Here is a 23801-nt window from a genome sequence, read left to right on the forward strand (position 1 = left end):
TCAAATTTCTTACTGGCTTGAAAGATAGTGGGCAAGATTCTCTCTAGTGGTAAATGAAGGGCTAACCCCAGCATAGCCAGTAAAATTAATAGATTACAAAGCCAAGGAAACCCTTTGTGATTAGGTGAACTTTTCTGAATAACAGGAAAATTATGGGGAGACATCAAAGCAAGTTGTGACCTAGCTAGTGTTTGACTTAAGGCACATCTCTTGGTACAGCTACTGTCAAAAGCCCTTGTCAGTCTTGATTTGAACCCATCTGCTTTGACTTCGACATGGCTTTTGACATGTGTCCCATAACATCCTCAGAGTTAAGCTCAGGAAATGCAGGCTGGGTGAGTGAATGGAGAGGTGGATTGAGAACTGGCAGGATGGCAGAGCTTGGAGGCTTGTGATCAGTGCCTCTAGTTAGGGGGCTGTAGCTGGCATTGTGTCTCAGGGCTCGGTACTGCGTCCTTTCAAACTTACTGATCAGTGGCCTGCATGGAGGGGCAGAGTACCAAACTGTGAGAAGTGGCCAATACCCCAGAGTGCTGTGCTGCCATCCTAGACAGGCTTGAGAGCTGGGCAGAGGGGAACCGATTGAAGTTCAACAAATATAAGTGTAAGATCCTGCAGCTGGGGAAGAATAACCCCATGGACTAGCACAGACTGAAGGTTGACCTGCTGAGTAGAGTAAAATAGAAGTCTTCAGCTGCAAAGACAGATGAGAACAGTATGCCATAACCCTCTGTGAAACCACGGAAGAATTAATATGATAATTAAGAAATTATTATTGTCCCTGCTAGTGGTAGAAGTCAGGAGTATTGAATGAAACTATCTGGTACCAAATTCAAAGCAAAGGTATTTTTTGGTGTAACTCATAATTAAATATGGAAATTTGTCACAGGATCTTGTGGAAACTGCATTTTTTTGCAGGTTCAAAAACAGCTGGAAAAATACTTTAAGGGTTATCTTATAAATAAGACATTATTTCATTCTCAAAAAATCCCTGAACTGCAAATAGCTAGAGGCAGGCAGAATAATTCTGAGGAAATAATCCCTGTGTGTGTACCCGGTTTTCAGTTGTCTATAGACTCATGCTCTTGGTTATTGTGCAATACCCCATACCAAACTAAATTCTGGGGCTGTATGGAGCTTCTGATGGATATGGTGTGACCTTTCCAAGTAATGTGCTTCTTTCTTCCTTGTTTGTAAGCTACAGAATCACTAAATTAATATTTAAAGTTTGAGATGGTGTCAGTTCAAAACTTTTGGAAGGTCCTGCAAAGAATTCACTTTTCTGTAGTTTTAAGATTTTTTACACGCTTGATGGCTTCACCACTGGTTGTTATATAAATATGTAGCGGAGGAATAGCAAGTTGAATTCCTTGTAAAACATCAATACTGCTCATTAAGGCAGACTATACAAATGGGTATTTTTAATGTCTCATAGTTTCACTAATATCGAAACACACTAGGGACTATCTTTCTAGAAGTGAAAAAATGCTATCAAATAGAACTACTTAGATAACTGTAGATCCGTGGATTCTGGGGAAAAAAAAAAATGGAAAAGCTGATAAAGGATTTGGTTAATTAAGATTTAAAGTGAGGAGGCAGCCCTTGCAGGACCTAATACTTGTCAAGGACCAGGTATCACAGAGAGAGGAATGAGCTGAGCAGATGTATGTCGAGGCTGTTGGGCTGCAGGTTTTGAGTTGCCAGGAACACATGGCTGCATCTGCTGTAAAAAAGCTTCCTTCTATGCAGATGCTGCTTTGCCGTGTTAGACTCTTCCCAAAGCAGTTTAAATCTGCCATACATGTTTGTAAGACCTTGTGCTTCTGTTTTAAGTCATAGTTTGTACTGATAGAGGCCTGAATATCTACCCTGTTCCTGTAGCCATAAATTGGTTTTGTGTCAACTGCCTCTGCTTGTTTATACAAAAAACACCAAACAAACAAAAACCAAAACAACAACAAAAACCAACCCCAAACCAACTCTCTATATATGAATATAAATGAAAAAATATATGTGAAATGTATATGAAAAATATATATTAATATAACCAATATAATTCAGTTTGGCTTTTTGAGAGATAGGTCTTTTCACGGGGTTGGAAGTACCGCATAATATTACCATCGTGTATTTATAGTGTAAATGGTTTGAAGTGTTTTAGTTCCCTTTTTCTCATTAAAAGTAATTTTTGGAGGTATGGGATAATTTAATGAAGGGCTTGAGAGAGACATGAATGACCATTGTGAATTTTGTGTTCATTTGTAGCTCAAGGTGAAATGGACTTACTGCATCAGTGATTTATATAGAAGCATAAGTTCTGGATTTTGCTCCTTACTTTCTATTAGCTTGTTTAAGTTCTTTTAATAAAAGATTGGAAGTGTAAAAGTGTATCTATCTTATGTTTTACCTGTAAGTTAGTAGTCTTGAGAGTCGTGAAAGTGAATGAAGAAGATAGGCCAACAGCTCAGCAATATATGTACCTCCAAGCCTGTGCTCCTATTTGTGGAATTCTTTTAGCTGATAACTGCCCAGAATGGGCAGTTGGCACTTTTGATTTGTGTCCAATTCGCATAATTTTTAACAGACTTACTAAACTGTATTTTATCACTTTATTATTTGTTATTTGCTGAATTAGTTGGGAAGAGGGTCCCACATGTGCCGTTTTGCTAAGCAGATGTGCTCTCTTTGAACAATTGCCTGTTGTTATTTTTGATGTGGTTTATTCATTTCACATATACAAACAACTCAATACAGAGTGGAAATGAAAAGATATCCTTGTCAGTTGCTTAGTGATCCTTAAACAACCAATTATGATAAAGGTGGAAAAATAAATATTGACTTACTCCTTTCAGGTGAAAAGATTTTACATAGTTACACATTTTGGAAAATCCTTCGTGACTCTTGGGCACCTGGTGTGATTCGTGGGGATGGTCCTATACTGGGCAAATAGTTGTACTCAATGATCCTTGTGGATTCCTTCCAACTCATAATATTCTGTGATTCTTTGATATTTATTTCTCGTTGCATGGAAGGTTAGGTTTTGAAACTAATAATAAACTGTTCATTTAGTTAATATATCTGAATTCTTTGAGGATAAGTGAGAGAAATAATCCACTTAAAATAAAAATAGCATTTATCTTGATGACTTAATATTATTAATGAATACATCTGAAAAAATCCACCCTTTAAAAATATTACTTATTGAAAAAAATATTAGTTGTATCCAGTTCTTCTTCCTACAAGTAAGCTTTCCACTTATTCTTAGCCCTCTCATATTTACAACTGAGCTTAAAAAACCCTAACTGCAGTTCTCAGTTCAGAAGCTTCTAAAACACAAGATTTTGAGTAAGCCTCTGAGATCTTCTTTGAATAATCACCTGATTTTTCTTAAATGGGGATGTTGGTTAGCTGGCATGTTTAGTGATTGGAGTGGTGGTTTTTTTGGGGGGCGGGGGTTGTTTGTTTTGTTTTTAAGCCATGATAAGCAGTATCTTTTACAAAAGAGACGGCAGAAAACTCAGAAAACATTCAGGTTAACAAAACTTCTAGTGTTAGAACAGTACTTGGAGAAATAAAGGCTGAATTCCAATTCTTATTTTTCTCTCTTTTTTAATATCCAACTCTGAACCACATCCAGCGTATACAAAGCTGTCTTCTGAAATCAGCTGACAAAAGCTGTACTGCATTTGCTGCTTGTTGCAGATATTATTGGTTTGTAGTAGGCTTTGATGGTTCAAGTTATGGAAATCATGATCTGGTTCTATTTAAACTTACAGCCATACTATTTCAGTTTATATTGTACAGAACCTACTTCCTCTCTTATGACTTTTTCCTGGTGTGTTGGATGTGAGACAGAGTAGCAGTGTAGGCTGTATAGGAGCTGTGTGGAGGCAGGATGAATTCTTGCTGGGTCAGGGTGATAAGTGAGACATGGGAAGAAATGATTGAGAGAGAAAAGGACAGAAACTCGGGAAATACAGAGGGCTGGAACCTGTCAACAACAAAATGGCTGAGTTATGGGTGCACTAGATACAATTCTGTCAAGTTCTCGTTAAATACAGGATATGGGAAAGTGGAAAATGGTTAGAATAATAGAAATGGTTTTGCCTGTATTAAGCAGAAGACTTGTGTGTTTAGAGAAATGGGTTGTCCCCCCTTCCATGGCAGTGAAAAGTGTGACTTGTAGAACAAGTTTCAGATACCAAAATATACCACAGTAATATGCATGAGCTGATCCCTTTCTTGCAAAGTTGTTTCACATATCCTGCCATTATTTTAGGAGTATGTTGTTGACTCCTTATACTACCATGAGTGTTGTCTCATATCAACTCTTGAGTTTTTTAGTCTCATACTATTCTACCAGTCTTTGGCCAGTAAGTTCAGTTTTCTAACACTTGCTAGAATCCTCAAATGTTTTGTGCACAAGTGAAGGATTCATAATGGGTATTTGTGAATGGCAAATCAGTCTGTCTTTAGCAAGGATCAGGAAAGAGAGATATTAAGTAAGTTAGCAAAACATGAAAAAAACCAGAATGAACTGAAGGTTATATTAAATAAGATTATCATATAATCAGATGTGCTAAATAAAAACAAGGGAAGTGATACAGAGAGAAGTAGAGGAGATACTTAAAGCTAGAAGAATAAATGTTGCATCTTAATAAGTAGAAAAAATTGTGCGGAAACAATAAAAAAAACAGCAGCAGCAAAGATGTGTTTTTTCAAAGCTGCTATTGATTACAAAATTGACCAGTGTGATAGTATAAATGGTATGTTAAATGATATAAAATTCTTAGTCCTTTTTTAATTTCAAGGGTTGTTGGTGGTTTTTGTATGTGAGCAAATGTATCTTTCTCTATGACATCTAAGTGTAATTTTTTGATTAAAAGGTATAGCATTTATTTCTTAATCCCTTATAGATGTTAGAATCTCATTCTGAAATGTTTTGCATGCCTATTTGATGTTGAATTCATGTCTATGTGACTCATATGAATGCTGTAAAGCAGTGGGAAAAAAAGAGATAAGCTGCATCTTCTTTTTTATAATTTAACTGGGGGACAGATGTCCAGTCTTCTTATTGACACTCTGACACAGTACCTTGGGGTGCATTAACATGGTATTGTTTCCTTATTGTGCTGTAGTTTACCTTTCATAAATAACTGATCAACACTTGTAGCTTTATTTAATATTCTTTTATATAAACAGAGATTTATTATTCTGTAATAAAAGATATCCTCTTACATCTGCTGCTGTGGTGCAAAATATTGTTTGCTTTGCCAGATTAAATACATAATGAAGTGCAGTAAATGTTTTGTGCTACTATTAACAGAAGCGTAGCTTTTAAAAAATATCTTTCTTAAACAGCCATGCATGGAAATATGTATTAAAATATTTGGAAGGATTTAAATCTTAGGAAATATTTCACTCTGGTATAAGTCAAGACATAATTTAAGAGTTTTTCCTTTGAATAACCTTAATATCAAAAAATAGATGTTATTTTTACAGTATAGGAAATCTAAGAACATCTAATATCTGTAATTTAATTTAAACTTCAGTGTTAGCATAAAGAATTTTAAATTGAGTTATTTTCAATACATTAAAGTATATGTTGATGTGATAAACAATCAAAGCAGTATATGAAATAAAAACTTACCTAGGAGATACTTGATTGAAGCTTTGTCTGTGCTCTGTCAGAATATACTGAGACTCACTCAGCAGATAGGAAGCTTTTTTCTATTTGAAATGCATTGTGCACTCTCGTCTTGTGATTTCTTTTCCACAGCGTCTTCTTGTTCACTGCTGCTTTGCTCTTGTGGTATTGGTTGTTTCCAGTTTATTTCCAGGTATCTTCAGCATCTGTGTTCTTCCACATTCAGGATTTTTGATAATTCTTCCCTGATCAGGTAACAGAAAGGACCTGTGAACTTTCCCTCCCCACCAAAAAATATTAAAAAAAGGCAATTGCACTGACCCCAGTTAACTCAAGTATTTAGCACCCATTTAAAAAAAATCATTAAAATATTTGATATCCAGTAAATTCCATCTGTTTTCTGGTGCTATTCCAACACTGAAAAGTTATTTCCCTACATATTTTGGTAGCCTCCACATTTTGGATTTTTGTAGGAAATATACAGGATCAGTAGACATCAGGTCTTAACTTTGAATCCATGCAACATTATTCTGTGAAGGATGATGAAGGTCTGCCTCTCTCAGCTCCTCATGCTTCTGTCAGACACAGATGTGAAATGCTGCTTTAGAGAGAGAGGAAAAAAGATCCTAAAGGGTGTAGTGTTTTGTCATCTCTCAGGACAGCGAGCACGCATGGCATCAATGAGTGGCAGATATGTGCTGTTCAAACCAGTCACTGAACTGACAGGATGATGCTTTCATACATAATAGAACTATTAATTATTTCTGCTGATGGACGGCAGCGTGTACTAGAAGAAAAGAGCAGCAGATGATAATACTAGGTTTGATAGGTTCTCTGTGCTTTAAAAGCTTGTCATTAAGAAACAAACCAGGAAAAAAATTGCTGTTTTGGGATATGATAAGGTAAAACAGACCAGAGCTGTTTTGACAGTGTGGATGTCATTCATAGGGTTAAAAACTCCAGTCAAGTTAAGGTCTAGTCAAAGCCAGCTTTTTATAAAAAAGATGTTCAAATAGATCTGCTTTAAAAATCATCGTTTCTGTTTGCTTCATGTAGCCTTTCATTTGGGAAGTCTGGCTGTTGTCTTGTAGTTTTTCATTTATAACTTAATTTATAGATTAAACCCACACATTTCTTTTTTTTCCCCTGCAAAAGGAAACAACTTTTCAAAAAAATGTTTTTCAAAGGACTTTCTTTATGAAGATTGTGTTCAAACTCAACACATACTTTGTATCATAGACACTCACAAATCCGTTTCTAATTAATTTAGAAATTTTAATTGTCTGATTTAATGATGAGGAACTGCTCTCTTGAGGTTAATATGGAAAAAAATATATTTTGAAGAACTCACTTCAGTAGCATAAAGTACATAAGCCATCATAAATATAAAATATGATGGATAAAATCTTCGTTCACAATATCAATGTTGCTTAGGGCAACATATGATGATTGTGGGACAAATAATGCCATGTTTAGAACTTTTCTGTAAAATAGAGGGTTTTTTTCCTCTCAGAATCTTCTTTATTATAACTTTTTAAAAAAATATTAACAAGATAATGTTTACAATCAATTTATTTCTTTTTCCTTCTGTACCTTGAAGGTGAAGAAGAGATAAGATGATAGCTACTTTCAAACCAGGGTTAAATATAACACCCACAAAAAAGGAGATGGGAGAAAGGGCTGCTTCTGCTGGTTTGTACTTGTTTACTCTGAGGAACCTCTGTCCTCTGAAGAGGAAAACTTACCTTCATCTTCCTTATTATGAAATGATGGAGAGCATCTGGGTAAAGCATTTTCTAATTTATCCAGTCGAAAATCATGAAGACTGTTATACCTTTATATCACATCAAATAGCTTTTGGAATATTTTTGCTCTCTAGCCTTGCATTCCATCTAGCTCCAGACCAAATCCAAGCCTAGAAGTATATGATGGCTGTAACTTTAAATCTAAATTGTCAATGTTGTCTCTTTAGATAACAAGTCGAGTTGCCAAGGATACAATGGATACATGATATAAAGTCCATGCTGAAAGTACTGGAATGAGGCATATTTTCTGAATTAATATTAACACTTTCTCTCTCATGATTTCTGTCTTCACATATACAATCTATGCCTGGAGTTGGTGCCCATGCTGAACTGAAAGTATCCTAAATTTATTAGCATATTTCATGAAAGTGTTGATTCTCATAAAAACCTTCCAAGTAACTGGAATCTGACAAGGCACAACCTTTGTGTTCTCAGATAACCTTTTGGGAGACAAACACTAGCCCGGTCTGCTTCCCCCTTTGCAAATCCCAAAACAGAGGACTCAAATATCTATGCTGTCATTATCCCCTGAAGAAGTCCTGAAGCAAAAAATAATTTCTATATCTATCTATCTATCTATCTCCCACTTTTTTCCCCTCTTCAGGACAAGGTAAACTGAGCATTAGTAACTGTGTGTTAGTATCAAAAGTATTCTGCTGTCTCATACCTGGAGATGAGGGCAACTCAGATAAAGCAGCATGTTAAAATCTAGGGGATGACAATAATTCTGACATCTTAATGTACAGCTTCAGTCTGGGATAAGACACGATTGGTGTTAAGAATTCAAACACTGAAGATGAAGGTGGTTAAAATTTTCCACCTTGAATGCAGCACAAAGAATTGTATTTTTAGCATGGTGTTCTGAAAATCTCTTTTGTTTGGTCAATCTGCAGCAGGAATAAGTTATATATAAGCTGCATGACTACAGTGGATATATAGCATCTGTGGTGGAGAATGTTGCTGGTATGTCCGACATAGCAGAAACTTTGAGCACGCACTACTGAGCACTCCAAAGGGCCTATAGTCCATCTTGTGACTGGATATCTACTGCATGACAGTCAGTGCTGCACTGGAGGAAACTTCCTTGCAGAGTTTGGTTATCTTGGACTCACAGTGTGGCCTGATGAGGGATGCCACATCTGTAAATAACATCAGTTGACATGAAGTTCTCACACCTCTGAGCCAGCAGTAAGGAATCACAGGGCACTGACTACATCTCTCTACTCCGCTTCATTTGGATCACAGGAGTGTTGTCTTCTGCATAACTTTGTGACGTAGTGAGGCAAAAAGTCCCGTACTTGGACCAACTTCTGTTTCAGTTCCTACTTTTTTGAGTGTTCTTATGCACAAAAAACTACTCTAAAGCTTTAGTTAACAGTGAGTTGAAACTCTGCACCTGAAAATTGGATCTAGGGTGAATAATGTACTTACCTGCTTTAAGAAGAGTGGTTTTTAAAAATTGCATAAGTGAGCAGAATGCTTTCTTAAAAACATTTTGCATTTTAAGTGTGTGAGCATTTGATTTGAAAGCTCACTGAAATGACATTGCAATCTCACAGTGATATTTAGCATTTACAGTATCAAAGCTAGTTCTTTTGCAAATAGTAATAAGCCGTGTATCATCTGTGTTAGTCCATTCCCAATTAATAATTATGAATTCTTCAAGTCCTAAAGGCCAAGTATTTCCCCCACTGTATGAAAATAATTTGTCAAATATATTGGAAAAAACCCTTTTTCTAGTAAGAATGAGAGATTAATCAGTAAAGCTAGATCTCAATGAACCATTTCTACAAGTTATAAAATGCGTGATAATCACTAACGTTAGCACTGCAAATGAATTTGAAAAAACCCTAAAAAAAGACGTAGTGTTAGAGAACACTTCTAAGCATTTTCGTTTTGAGAATTTTATCAAATATTTACCATTTACCTAACAAACAGCTATACACATGGAAATCCTGTTTTTTACCTTTTTTCTGAATATCGTCATTCAGCTTTTAGAGAGCTGCAAGATTACCTGTTTCAAGCAAGTTGATAACTAGTACTAGCTTTTCAGAGTAAAATGGTGTATTTATCAGAATTTTTAAATTGCTGAAGAACTAATGTTCTGAAGAAAATGTCATCATTATTTCTGCTTTTGTTGCCTAGAAGTATTTCTTGCCTTTGTGAACAAAGTACTCTTTTACCTTCTTTTATCCCTTTTTTTTTCTTTTTTTTTTTTTTTTTTTTTTTTTTTTTTTTTTCCTTTTTGGGGGGAGGAGCGTTGTGTGTATTTTGTGATCTCATATTAATAATTATTGATTACTGCAGATTAAATAATTCTCTTTTGTCAGTGGAATATTTTCCAGCTAAATGAAGTTCATCTGCAAAATTGTGGTTTTCACTGTTTAATATAGAATACGTTGTGTCTAAAAATAAAAAGTCTTCAAAGTTTTAAGATTTTGAAATCAATTGGATAATTAACACTGAATAATTTTTGACTTAAGAACATGCCAACCTAAATCTTAAAATTATTTTGAATTTAACAGTAATATCTACTAGCTCTCAGTGAATGTAGATACTTAGGTATTTCTTAAAAGTGATTAACTTCTCATTAAGTAGGTATTTCCTGTAGTCTAGAAAATGGTGTAATCAACAAGCTTCAAAGAGAAATGGAATGAGATCACTTAGAAGAAAAGGTGTTTTGGTTACCTAGGAAATGAGTGAGTAAAAGTACTTAGTACAATTCTTATCATGTCAGACATCTGAGGGCTTTTGTGTTTCCTAGATTTTAGTTATGGCGGTAAAACTAGACTTGAGACAAATTGCCTTTAATATGAAATTCTTTGAAAAGACAAACAAGTAGTTTGTTTCCTACTTTTCTAATCAAAGTGTTGCTAGTAGATGAATTTGGATGCTGTAATAAAAATGTACACCACTACTCCTAATAAAGATAATTTAACATTCTTTCTAGTGCTGTTGGTTGCTACTAATATTTTGTTGGAAATTTTATTCGGTGAAATTTTGCAAGAATTACACTTGCAAGTAAACTATTAATTTATTTTTTTGAGAAGGGTAACTAGTGTGCTGACACAGATTCTGATGAATTTGTTTTGGAAATCAGACTTCGAGCATTTTTGTATTAAAATTAAAAAGGTATTAAAACTTGACTGCCTTGGTACATTTTTCCTTCATTATTTCAATATTAGAAACAGCCAAAGACTTCTGCTTTTGTTTAATACAGTATTAGGAAGGGTAAGTAATGATTGTTTCACAAATATATGAGCTTCAACTGTAATTCAAATTAATTACCTTTTAATTAATGGAAAAGTATTTGTGAATGTACTGTCTGTTTGATTCAGCCAAATTACAGCAGGTTGCTGTTACTAAACTGTTCGGATTGGTAACAAATTATGGAACTGTTTTGAAGAGTGAATAGTTTTGTGTAATTGTTTGTTAACTTGTGATGTCTGATGAATATGTGCTCATCAGATGCTGGCCAGATATCTTTCAATTGACTCTATTTTTTAGACTGTTCATGAACAAAATGGATAATGACCTTGGATGTGTTTTGGCTTTTACACTATTTTGTCAGCTCTACCCCTCACCTGTGTTAAAGGAAAGTTCTGCGGTTTTTTGGGGGTTGGTGGTTTTGATTTTTGGTTGCTTTTTTTTGGTTTTTTGGCGGGGGGGTTGTTTGTTTGCTTGGTGTGGGGGAGTTGTTTGTTTGTTTTCTTTGGTAAAGGTAAGGAGCAATAACGCTGTGACCACAAATTTGGGAAGAGTTTGTGGGGGGTAGTGTCAAAGACTTTTTAAGTTTTGCTTATGCATATTCTTCCTTTCTCTCTCAATTTGATCTTTCTAGTTGCCATAACAACTTCATAATAGCTGCACATTTACTGCTGTAGTTAAGGTTGTGTCAGCACTTCCATATAAGCTACTGTTTTCAGGAATTTCTAATTTATTCACAAGCTTAAAAATGGCATACAGTAAGTCTATGTAATTGATTTTAATGTATGGTACCAACTTTTTGAAAGCTGCTGTTGTCTGAGCTCTGATGGCATGTATAAAATAGCATATTGTTCCAAGTGGGTTTTTTCTTTTCTTATTTTACTGAGAAGCAGCAAAACATTTTTAGTCTAAAATTAATTTTGACTGTTTCCCATCTGCCAGAGGTATGAGAATCAACATGTTCTTTTGCTCTACCACAATGCCCCATCACGCCTGTATCCAGTTAGACCCATCTGTTCCTGCTAGTTAAAAGGTTAGTGTGAACATGGCGCTTTTCTGGGAAGCAGGAAAAATATAACCTTTTTAATAACAGAGTTTCATTTCTCATTAAGAAATAAGTGTTTGACATCTTCAATACTTTTATAATTATTTTTGTGTTAAATAAAGACTAGCAATGTTAAATAGTGGACGATTTTTGAAAGGCAAGAAGTAGAGGGTGAGTCTGTTTCTAGTACTGGAAAAAGTCAGTTATTCATCGTAGATGCAGTTCCTCTTACAGAATTTTAGCAAGGCATTGTGCATAACTACAATACAACTTTCTGAAATCTGGAAATTGTTTAACCTGGGAAATGTATCAAAGCAGTTGCATAACTTGCCGAAGGTGTTCTGTAACTCCTTGAGTGATTCTGCTAAGCCTGTGATAAAGGGATTGTTTCAAGACTTTATTTCACCCAAATAGATTTTGGGGGTTTTATTTAAACACATTTATTTCAGGAAAATTTACAAGGCACAGCACAAACTTGCTACCCTGAATAATTATGAATCACATACTTGTGAGGATTCATGGGATTTTTGGTTGTGTGGTGTGGGTTTTTTTTTGTTTTGTTTTGTTTTTTTTTTTGTTTTGGTTTTTTTTTGGTTTTTTGTTTTTTTTTTTTTTTTTTTTTTTTTTTGCCTATCTTATTGCCAGATGTATTGCAAGACGCTTGCCCCTAAAACAAAATTATGTGGTTTTGCTGTAGGAGACAGCATAACAGTATGTTATAAAAAAAGCCCAAAATTTTCATATTCTTTTTAATCCCAATTTGTTTTTATTTTACTTTGAATTGAAGTCTTCAATTACATAAAATTACTTAAATTTGAAGTGTGTTCTTTTTTTCTTTAGTTAATCTATGGTTCTACTTCACTGTAATAAGATATAGTGGCAGCTATTTCAGCATTTGTATCACCTTGGTTGGTGTTTGTAAAACATCAGCAACAACATGTAACTTTAAAAGACTGATTTGAATGGTCTGTAGTAATCACAGCTGTTCATTTCAAAGGCAGATTTCTTTGGTTTTTACTTTTAAAGGAAAATATATCTAATTTAATCATCCTAATATGAAAGAAAGTATTTGTTTAAGTGTATCTTATTCTGAAGAAAAATTGTAGGTATTTCTCAACTGAGAAATAGAAATAGTTTTTTAAAAGTTCATTGATGCCTTCAGCATAGACTGTCATTCTAGACAGGTGCAATATTCAGCCTGGATATCCTGTGTCTGAAGACGCCATTGCCCTTTTATTGCTTCATTTCTTAATGTGTTTTCCACTTCCCTGTCAGAATTGGTTTAATTGCTAGCCATTTTCTATAGCATGCCTTTGAAATCATATTCAGAAAATTGCTTTTGAGAGTTTTTTCCCAACTGAGTATAAGGCTTAACAGCCAAAACCCTGTAATGTTGCAAGAAAACCCACTTAACTGCTCCATAAAGAAATTATTTTGAAAGTCCTACATTATTATGGTATTTGCAAATGGCATTTATTTTTCTAGGTTTTACAGAAGTATGCATTTGTACTTCTATCATCTTTTGTTAGTTTTTCCTTTTACTTCCTCCCCATTCCCTAAATTCATGGAGCTTTGATTTTCTGAGACTTCTTAGACCTGGAGGATTAATTTTAAATTTAAGCATGAAGGGTTAGTTGCTTTCTAGGTTCTGTGTCCTGTTGTGATTCCCATTGTAAAAGATTTTGTCCTTTCTGTGATAAATAAAAATTAATGGAAAATTTTGCATCCTTAGCAGACTTCATAGCTGTGGGAAGTTACTCTGTCTTATCTCTCCAACTGTCTTCATAGGAGTAAATATCTGAACAGAATCCTAGCTTGGTGCTGTTCTTCAGTAATCTACTTTAGATGAGAGGAGTCATGGAAAGGAGTTGCTTAATATTGCAGGCTTTGGGTAAACTGTAGTCTGTCTACATTTTCTTTGAAATCTGTTAGACAGTTCTCTGGAGCTGTTGAACTTATCTTAGTTAAAAGGTTTTGCTAGAAATGCTTTGAAAGATCTTCTTTATTCATGACAACTCAGGTAAAAGATAAGGTTTGATGTCAGTTGCTTCTCAGAACAGCAGTATAAAACTAACAGTATTAATGTAGTCTGGGTTGTAGGGATAAGTTGTTGCAAAAGCTTTTCTTTTTTCTAAAACATATACTATGTTGATCTTCAGTGTATTAGAGATTAGGTAGGGAAATATATATTTATGAAGGGAAGATTTAAATAGAAGTACAGACCGGGGTTTGCATTTTTTTTTAAAGACCATGGTTTGCAAACTGTATAAGCTATTATCTATAAATGCCTAGGTACAGCTTGTTTCCAGGAAGCAATCAGTAACAGGTTCCCTTTCTTCTTACTTCATGTCTTATATAATTTTGAAAATAGTTCCCTTAAAAATATTATGTGGTTGCAAAATAGCTGAAATTGAAAAAGCTTTTTGGACATTTACTAATACAAAATTTTGTGTCCTTTCTTTCTAATAGATAAACATTATTTTTGCTGAAATTTTATTGCTCAGCCTTCTGTTGAGCTAAGGTTCAAATTTTAAATTTCAGACTTATCTGAACAGTTTATTAATTTCCTGTAGTTTTTTTCCTAGGTTAATTAATGTTGGTTGCGAGCTGTTTGTGTGGATGTCACCCAGCAGATAGTCATGTGTCTGAAGAACACATGCCTGTAATTCAGGTGGTTTCATAGTGATGTTGTGTGGTTCATTCTCTGTCTTGTGATGCGACAAATGAGCTTGATGTTTGTATTCTGCAGAAGGGCAGAGACATCCCACAAAAGACACAAAACTTGCTAGTTTCGCAGTAAGTGAGGAGTGATCTCTGAAGTCTCCCAAGTGAGGTAGAAAACCAGGTCTTGTTCAAAAACCTCAATGATTTTCCTGCTGTATCTCTGCTTTCATACATGTATTACTCAGGAAAAGGAAGTCCTTTCTTCCTGCTTTCAGATTGTATGCAGGTTTTTCTAAAGACTCATTTTATAAGCTTGGCAATTTTGAAGTGAAATCTGTACACAAAAATTATAATTTGAATTTGCATAATAATTAGGACAAAATAAAGGACTACTGCAGTGGTACAGTTTAAAATCTAGTCCATTAAGTAATGAATTTGTAATATTAAAGATACTGGAATTTTAGTTTGCACTTTCAAATTCTGTTTGTTACTGTCCAGCCTATTAAGTAACCTGTTACGGTTTATGCATTTTTTACCAGTTTAAAAACATCTACTGAAGCCTTTGCCAGAACTAAGAATTAATGAAGTAATGAATTCACTTTTGCAGGCTTAAAAGCTATTGCTAACAATAGATAAGGAAGTCTAAAGGAGAAAGGAATCTAGGTGTCGTTTGGCAGGGGAATATCAATGAATGAGGCACCACTGAGAGTGCACACTGGAAGGCAAAAAAAAATCAGGAAAGATGAGAAAGTTACAAATGTCTCTGCATCATGAGTACATTATCGTGCTGTTTTATATAGATGTAGGGGCGTTCGTTGTTGAGATTAATTCTTTTGCATTAGTCAGCACTTTACTATTCAATTAAAGAATCCTCTGAGCTGGTTTGTCTCTGCCCACTTGTGGAACAGGGACTGGGATTGTATCTCAGGAGGATGTTCTGTTTTGTTTTGGTGTGGTTTGTTTTTGTTTTCATTGTGTTTTTTGTGGTTGTGTTGGTTTTTTGGGGGGGTTTTTTTTTGGTTTTTTTTTTTTTTTTTTTTTCCCCTGAAGGTTTACTGCTGCAGCGTTGGGAACTGGGAAAAAACCTTAGTAGAACACCTTTATAATTATTTGTGACAGATTCCACTTAACTCTCTTTCATTTTAAAATTATTTAAGAGTTTTGAGAAAGACTGTATTTTGATACCTCATGTTCTTCTTACAATTTCAAGGATGCTATATTTGCAGGATAAACTAATCTAAATGCAATGCAGTGCTTACCTGTTTGCATGCTGAGTGTTAATTATGCTCAGTTACAATTTGTTAAATTGCATTTTTTAAAGTTTTTCAAGTGTAGCTGTCCTAGGAGAGAATTAGCCTCTTGCTGAGTGGTGCTGGGGTAATGCAGATAGCATCTTCAAACAGCTGTTTGGGCATGCAATTCTGGTTTTGTCACTGGAACTACAGGTAAAAAAGTGTACCCTTACATCCTAGTGTCCAATGTGTCTTTCTATATCTGGAGTAGGAATGTACAGTAGGAAAGACCCAAAAACTTTTAATAATTATCTAGTTATTTAAATAGTATTTTAATGCAATCATTTTCCATTTCCATTCAGCTGGGAATTATGAAAATGTATACTTTGTTTTTTTCATTATATGCTTTTTGAGTGACTCAATGTATGAATGCATTTGTCAGCTGGATTATAAGTATCATGCTTTATGCCTTATCTCAGCCTTATTTTTAAGGAATCTCTGTCTTTTCTTCCAATCACACAGACGTCAAGTCTCAGAGGGGAGCACAAGACTCATGCTTCTGTGATTCATCACATGGTCCCCTGCCACACTGCAGGCAACCTGCATAATGGCAGCAAAAGACTGCTATCTCAGTATGCTTCTGTCAGCCACGTAAAGTGTACTTGGGTAGAAGAGGAAAGATGTACAGACCAAAGAGGCCTGGCCAGCAAGAGCTGGGTGAGAGGCAACAGGGCTGTGCAGAAGCACAAAGGAAGCCTCAGGCCCTACCTTGCAGCTGAGGTACCTGCAGGACAGGAACATTTTTCTCACATGAGCGGATATGCATATATGTCTGCATCATCAGTGAGCAGGATTGCCCATTCCCATGGCTGTGTTTGATGCATACAAGTTCTACATTTGATTCTAGTATACTTCAGAGAACGGCTTTTTGGGAAAGCCTGTCTTGTTGATTACCACTTTAACATAGAGGCGAACATTAAAATTCAGCACTGGCAAACGAATGCATCTATGCAGTAAATATCTCTTATGGAGACCACTTGTGTGATGGGAGGAAACAGGAAGTTAAACTGTGGTTCTGCTCATCCAGAGACTTTGAGTATCTTCAGAAATGTCAGGCTTTGCTTCCTGCTGCGTGCTTGAATGGAGCAGTGTTCCATGAAATCTATCCTCAGATGGAATAGGCTGTGTATGCAGCGGGAAGTTTCATTTTTCTGTCCTTTTTCTTTCCAGGAGATTTGTTTGACCTGCCTCTTGAGGAGTAGCGATTCTTCCCAGTCCCGTTTTCCACAATTTGAATTCATTTTTTCAGGGTAGCCATCAAGGACCTTTTTTTCCCTTTCCCCTGCAGGAAGTAGGGAGTGGGAAGGTTATTGTCTTCAAAAACCATATTTGTTACCTACGTGCAGCAAGCCACTAATCAACTATCAAGAATTTTTACTATTTTTATGTTTTAGCAAACTAAGGAAATAGTGTTCATTAGCTACAAGTTGCACAGTTCTCTTTTATTAGTATTCTATCGGTTAATGATTCTTCATTTCTCACACTGATTACTTCACATGCTCAGGCTTTCTCTTTTTTTGGGTTAGTGGGTTTCTTGTTCCAGTGGTTGCAATCTCCCCCTGCTGGAATTACCTTTTAGGCAATTGGAGCTGATTTCAGCACAGTTGCTGAGTTGGGTCTATTTGGTTTCTTTCTTATCCTGGGAGCTCTGCCAGGTGGTTTATAAATTCTGCATTCCTTGTGCCCACTTTGAGTGGGCATCCTACTTCCCAAGCCTTGTTACCTTCCCCCTAGGTCTGAGATTGCTGAAGCATGTCCAGCTCTGTACCTTAAGGCAATTCTACCAATGAGTAATTTGCATTTCTAACTCATGGACATCAGTTGGAGCTTGCTTGTTAGCTGCTCTCTGTTTCACAGATTAAATCTCCTTTCTTGTTGATTAGGCTTGGAAACATACAAAGATTAAACACCAAAGAACATTCTTTCTTGAAAAGATTTTTACATAGTCGACATTCTGCAACAGTGTTGCGATATCATGTTTAACAGAGAGACAACATAAAAATAAGAAACTAAATTTTAGAATATAGAAGTTAACTGTTATCTGTGTACTTTTAGCTCTTATTTGACTGGTCCAGGATATGTAAAAAAGCATCATCTTCTAGAAGCAAATGTGATCTGTGAAACAGCTGTGTGCTTTTCAGTAGTTTTAGGAACAATGAGCGATGAGAGCAATTTCATGCACTTTATCTGTCCATGAGATTCTAGAAATATTTGAAACTATTTTGTGTATTAGTTGGGACAGTTAACAGACAGTTCAGTGCCCTTTCTTTTTTTTTTTTTTTATTAATATCCTTCATTGGGTGTATGGATAGATATTCATGCCTCAGAAACTTCCTTTTTCATCATCCACTTTCCTGTTATCTAAGTAAAAATTCCTGCAAAAAATGTCTTAAATGTATTAAAAAATAACTTGAAAATATTACGGCTGACAGCATTTTCTGCCTAGGAGAAAAGAAGTGCTGTTTGTTTAATGAATTAAAGATGACATTTACCTCCAACAGCCAAAGAGATGCTGCTATCTGTAGAAACACCTTGGTTAACAATCTTGGCTTTGAAAGTGGTCCAACTGCGGATAGCTGAGTACAAAACATACCCTGTATTATAAAACGTGGTTTCTTTTGATCAGGTGATCTACTTCTGAAAGTAAAAGAGTTGGTGAATGTTCTGTTGGTATAACAGAAAATAGTTGTGTAAGTGTAATAAGGCTCATTATAAAAGTATGCCAGGCATGTTGATTTAGACATTTTATTTCTTCTCTGTGTGTTCCAAATTACAGTAATCTTCTATGCAGATCATGCTGATAGCACAGCTTCAAAATTTGTTGAGCATTTTGAGGTAATCCGCAGGATATACATTCAAAAATTTTAAATTATATCTCAGTTAAAGAGTGCCCATTTGGAAATCCTTTTTTTGATGTTCTTGAAATAAGCAAGCACCTTCTTTGGTGAGACCAATGTTCAGAAAAATTTCATTGGAGTAATCAAACATAGACAATCTCAGGTAAGCCTTATTTTTGTATTACATATGGTGACTTTAAAATAATATTTCATATAAATTTTCTAGTTTTTATTTTTATAATGCTATAATCTTATACTGGATGCGAGGGCTGCTTCTCTAGTGAATAATGATGAATGTTGGTATTTGATTGTAATGGATATGATTATAATGGATGATATTTTATAAAAATAATGGAATATAAAGAAGAAATGTATTGAAAGTTGAAAGTAAATGTAGAATTTAGAATTTAGTCCTTGTATTGAAGCTGCTGGATTTTTCTGGTTTTTTTTAAGCAAATCAAGATTTTAATGAAGCTTTGGTTTATGGCACTCAGTAAGAAAAACTTTAGTTCAGGTGGCTTGCTGCTGGGAATTCTTTGAATGAGATGTTGCCTAGATAGTGATTTATTTTTTGATCATGTTCTTAACTAGAAGTAGAGATGCCACTAGTGGAATCTATTAAGGAAACCAGATTTTTAAAAATAAGTTCATTTATACTATTTGTTAATAAAAATAAGAAATTAAATTATAGGAAACTGTAATGTTTCTTCTGTAAGTATGAAAGGAACAATTCTTTTCTGGTGTAACTGATTGCATTTTAACAGCAGTAATGCCCATCTGCTTCTCAGGATTTCTTGGCAATTTCAGTGCACTAGAAATTATAAATGCTTTAAATGATACTGCAAGTTGTATAATTTTGTTTTACTGAAGCCCTTATTGGAACACACTGTTCTAACAAAGTGTGACTAGATATAATATGTATTTATACTTTCTTTGGTGAGTTTGGCATGGAATTTTTTCAACATTTATGATTAAATAAAGCTCTTAGAAGCTCTGGCACTCGACACAGAAAATGAGCTGTCGTAGAATGCATGTATTAAATGGTAAAATATTATTTCATTGGGATGGTGTTATTAAATATTGGACAGATTAATTTATTGTCCAGGTAGACACTTAGGTTAATTATGTTTATGAAAAATCAGATGACAGAAGGTTTTTGCCATAATTATTCTGATCTTTCCATGTTTATTTTACTGGTCTGTGTCATTTTGGTGGAAAACAGAAAATAATCTGAGAGAGTTAAGATTGTAGACAAATAGGAAAAGAAAATGGACACTTCAAACTAAAACAAAACCCAAACCCAAACTACAGAAAATCTGAATTTTTCCTGGGAAAGAGATTACCCAGCATTTTATTAACACTGTACGCGTGTGTTTGATACTTCTGATAAGGGTCAAAGAAATTAGATGACTCTGGTGTCATGAAGGAACAGAGTAAGAGTCTGTTGTGGTAAAAAAAAGCAGTGTGGAAGCACTCAAAAGATCTAGTGTAAGAGTAATTGAAGATGACATTCTTTTCTAATTATCTCTGCTACTAGTTTTGTTGTAGGTTTTTGAATAAAAATGAGCAAAAGAATTGCCCACTGCTGGGCAGGGAGGAAAGTTGCTAACAGGTGAAAGCAGGAAAATGAAAGCTTTGAATAACTTCTTTTTTGCATAAATTCATACTAACTAGATCCTCTCTGACTGAATAGCTAACATATTTCTAACAGCATTTGGAAGTGGGTTCTATTAGAGAGTTCTGGAAATGTTATTGGTTTCAAATTTCCACTTAGTTGAAGTAATATTAGGGTGGAGAGAGTATCCTTCCTCTGTTGTTTCACTTTGCCTTAGGTAACTACTTGTCACAAGTCACAAAGGTGAGATACTGTGTGATTGACCATCAGTCTGAATAAGTACGACAATCCTTATGGTTGTAAAGAAAAAATATTAAACAGGGGGTCTAGCCTTGGTATGTGTGACTGTCTCTATACGGCTGATGTTTAGACGTCAGGAAGAATTTCTTCGTGAAGAGGGTTGTTAAGCATTGGAACAGACTGCCCAGGGAGGTGATGTTCAAGAAATGATTGGATGTCGCTCTTAGTGCTGTGGTCTAGTTGACAAGGTGGTGATCAGTCAAAAGTTGGACTTAGTAATCTTGGAGATCTTTTCCAACCTAAATGACTCTGTGATTCTGTGAAGCTATATTGATGTTATAGGTTCACACAATAATTCAGGTTGTCACTCTTCAGAAGGTCTCTAGTCCAGCCTCTTGAGCAAAGCAAGGTCAGCTGTGGTCAGACAATGTTCTCCAGGGCTTTATCCGGTTGGAGTCTCAAAGGTTGGCATTGCATAACCTGCTCAATTGCCTGACCCATGGTGAAAATGTTTTTCTTTATATCCAGTCTGACCCTCTCATTTCAATTTATTTCAGTTGTTTCTTGTCCTTCCCACCATGCGCATAGAGTACCCCAGGTCAATAATTTTGATAACCTCCCCACTGCAGGTACTGGCAGGCTGCTGTTAGTTCTCCCACAAAGCTGTCTCTTGTGCAGGCTGAGCAGGTCTCATTCCCCCAGCCTTTTCTCACTGGCAAGTGCTGCAGCCCCCAGCCATCTTACTGGCTCTGCTGAACTCACTGCCATTTACCGGTGTCTGTTCTGGGGGCCCAAACCAGTGCAGTATTCCAGGTGTGATCTGAGCAGCTCTGAGGAAGCACTGCCGAGCAGCTTGGTGCCTGGTCAGGCCCCTGCTGCAGCCTGGATACATCTTTAGGGCGCAGGTGAAAAGTGATGTAGCATGTGCATTGCAGTTAGACAGGGTTTAGGTTAAACATGGAAAAAATAATACTTATTGTGAGAACAGACAAATATTTTGAGCAAACTGACTAGAGACACTAGACTGTCTCTGTAATGGAAGGTCTTCTACAACAAGCTAGAAAAACACCTTCCAGGAATGACATAGGTGAGCCTGGTTGGGAAAGAAAAAGGTCTAGATGTTCATGTGAGGCCTGTTCAAGTTCTGTGATTTCACGATAGTCTGAACAGGAGCAAAAGATCCTATCATTTTCCTTCTAAATATTATTAACTATTTGAGTTAACATTGCATGAAATACGTTTATATGAATGGGCATAGGCCTATATACCATAAGCTATAGAAGTGAAAACAGAGGAAAATATATATGTGTCACCATTTCTGTTCTATATTCCATTTCAGTCTTAAATTATTAATTATTGCTCAAGCAAGGCTCACTTAGCCATATCCTTTTATATTTCTCACAATTACTGATACTGTTTCCATCTTTCCTTTGATTATTGTTATATACTCAAAATAGTGTTCTTTTCTTGTGGCGTAACAAGTGTTACTGTGTCACTGAAAGTTGAAAGAAGAAATGTCTGAGGCAACTGGCAATCCTAGAAATGACCACTTGTTTTTCTTTACTTTGTGGTCTACTTTTTAAAGACTTATTTCAGACTCGAATTGATTATGTTGTCATTTTATTAAATCTTCTTTGAGTTAATAACCTGTAATACAGTGAGCATGATTTAAATTGTACTCCTGATTGTACTAAAGAGTACAAGTATCATGATGATCAAATAAAATCAAATTATATACTGGGCTTCTAGATGACTGTGATCACCATATTTTAATTCTTTTATTATGAAGTTATAAATATAATTTATTGTATTTTTTATTAGAAATCAGGAGCAATACCTCTTGTCATTTGTGTCATTTTAAGAGATTGACTTTAGATTTAGCACCAATATTGTATCAAAAATAGAATGTATTCTATGCAAGAATGAAAATACATGGTGTTTGCCTCTGAAGAAGCAGAAATTTACCCTGGAAAGATTTGTTTTCCTCCTCAGGGCTCCAACCAAAACTCAAATCAAAAGACTTGTGTCTTTGTGTGTATGTGTTCTGGTGCATTTGGCAAGTATCTTTTAGGTGTAGTGAGGACCAGGGCCTCTACTGCTTCCACAGCTTGCTTGAAATACACGCATTAATAGTTGTGTTTCAATAAATGCTAACTAAAAGGGGAACATAAGATTAAAAATATATTTAATGTTTCGTTACTTACTCTACTCCCTTGAGGTTTTAGAATGCTTTAGTTTGAAGAAACATTGATAGATGTTGTTTCTGCTACACTTGTGTTCCCAGAAATGCTTAAATATAACTATGTATAACCTTCCTATTTGCCATTTGTATGTTTAAAAGGAGCAAATGAAATAACAAAAAATGGAATTTCTCCATTTGGGCATTTTATAAACTAAGTCTTAAGACTAAGTCTTAAGAACTTCAAGGTTAAAGATAAAACTCTCTAAGCAGGTGTGTGTATGTGAAAAACTGTCTTTGCATGAATAATCATGCTGAGCATACATATACACAATATATTTGTCAAATGATATATATTTTCTTTTTCCTGAGTGTTCTGCTGATCATACAGAAAAAGTGAATAATTCACGTGAAGTACTAATAGAGAATCCTGTTAAAATACAAACCCAAACAAGTAGGAAGTTCAGGATGCATTCTCTATTTGTGCATCTATTCATTTAGAATTTAGGCAAGTTGCTCATTCTATTATGAATTAAGGGAATTAAGGCAGATATTGTCATGTGAGATTAATCTGATTAAACCCCAGCAATATCTGTAGTAAAGCAAAATGGAAAAATAAAAAGGAAAAGGTGCAGTGACTGCTTTGTGCAGTCTGAACCTCTCCTCTTGTAACTGGTATCTATAATTGTGTATAAATGAGAGGCTGTTAGGACTGTAAATATGCTTTTCCTTTCTGACATGTGTTCTGCCTGTTGCTTGGTTACCAGTACTTTTCCACACATACATGCAAGGTATTAGCTCACTCTTCTGTCTTCACTTTTTGAGGTCTAGTGAGGAGATACATGATCAAAATTTGTGGTTTTATTTCTCTGCCTCTAGATATGAAGGGTTAAATGACTTATCATCCTAGGAGATTTAGAAGTGGTTATGCATCATTTATTAATTTCATATGGAAGAATAGGCTGTTCTGCTATATATGTATGAGTCTTTCAAGGTAATTTTGATTATTTTCTTTTGTTTTCTTCTGTTTTGTGGGATTTTTTTGGTTTTGTTTGTTTGTTTCTTTGTTTTGGTTTTTTATTTGGTTTGTGTGGTTGTTTGTGGTGTGGTTTTTTTTTTTTTTTTTTTTTTTTTTTTTTTTTTTTTTTTTTAATAAAGTTCTTTACTAGTTCCTATGAAACAGCCAAATGATTTACCAGAAACTGTCATCACGACCTTTCCCAATGATGGTAGTCTTTGCCATTTCCCCTCTAACTTATCCACAGTATAATAT

The 23801-nt window shown here is 35.2% G+C and overlaps 2 protein-coding genes across 2 annotated transcripts in view; one reads left to right on the plus strand and one right to left on the minus strand.

Annotated features, from left to right (window-relative positions):
• Nucleotides 1-6141, minus strand: part of CHRM5 (cholinergic receptor muscarinic 5) — a 44434-nt gene extending 38293 nt beyond the window's left edge. Inside the window, exon 1 of the mRNA XM_040067739.2 lies at nucleotides 5648-6141. The gene's annotated coding sequence lies outside the window, so the exon portion shown is untranslated. The remainder of the gene's footprint in view (nucleotides 1-5647) is intronic.
• AVEN (apoptosis and caspase activation inhibitor) overlaps nucleotides 1-23801 on the plus strand; it is an 86030-nt gene that overhangs the window by 29895 nt on the left and 32334 nt on the right. The window lies entirely within an intron of this gene.

Source organism: Hirundo rustica, chromosome 6 (genome assembly GCF_015227805.2).
Source record: "Hirundo rustica isolate bHirRus1 chromosome 6, bHirRus1.pri.v3, whole genome shotgun sequence".
NCBI lineage: Eukaryota > Metazoa > Chordata > Aves > Passeriformes > Hirundinidae > Hirundo > Hirundo rustica.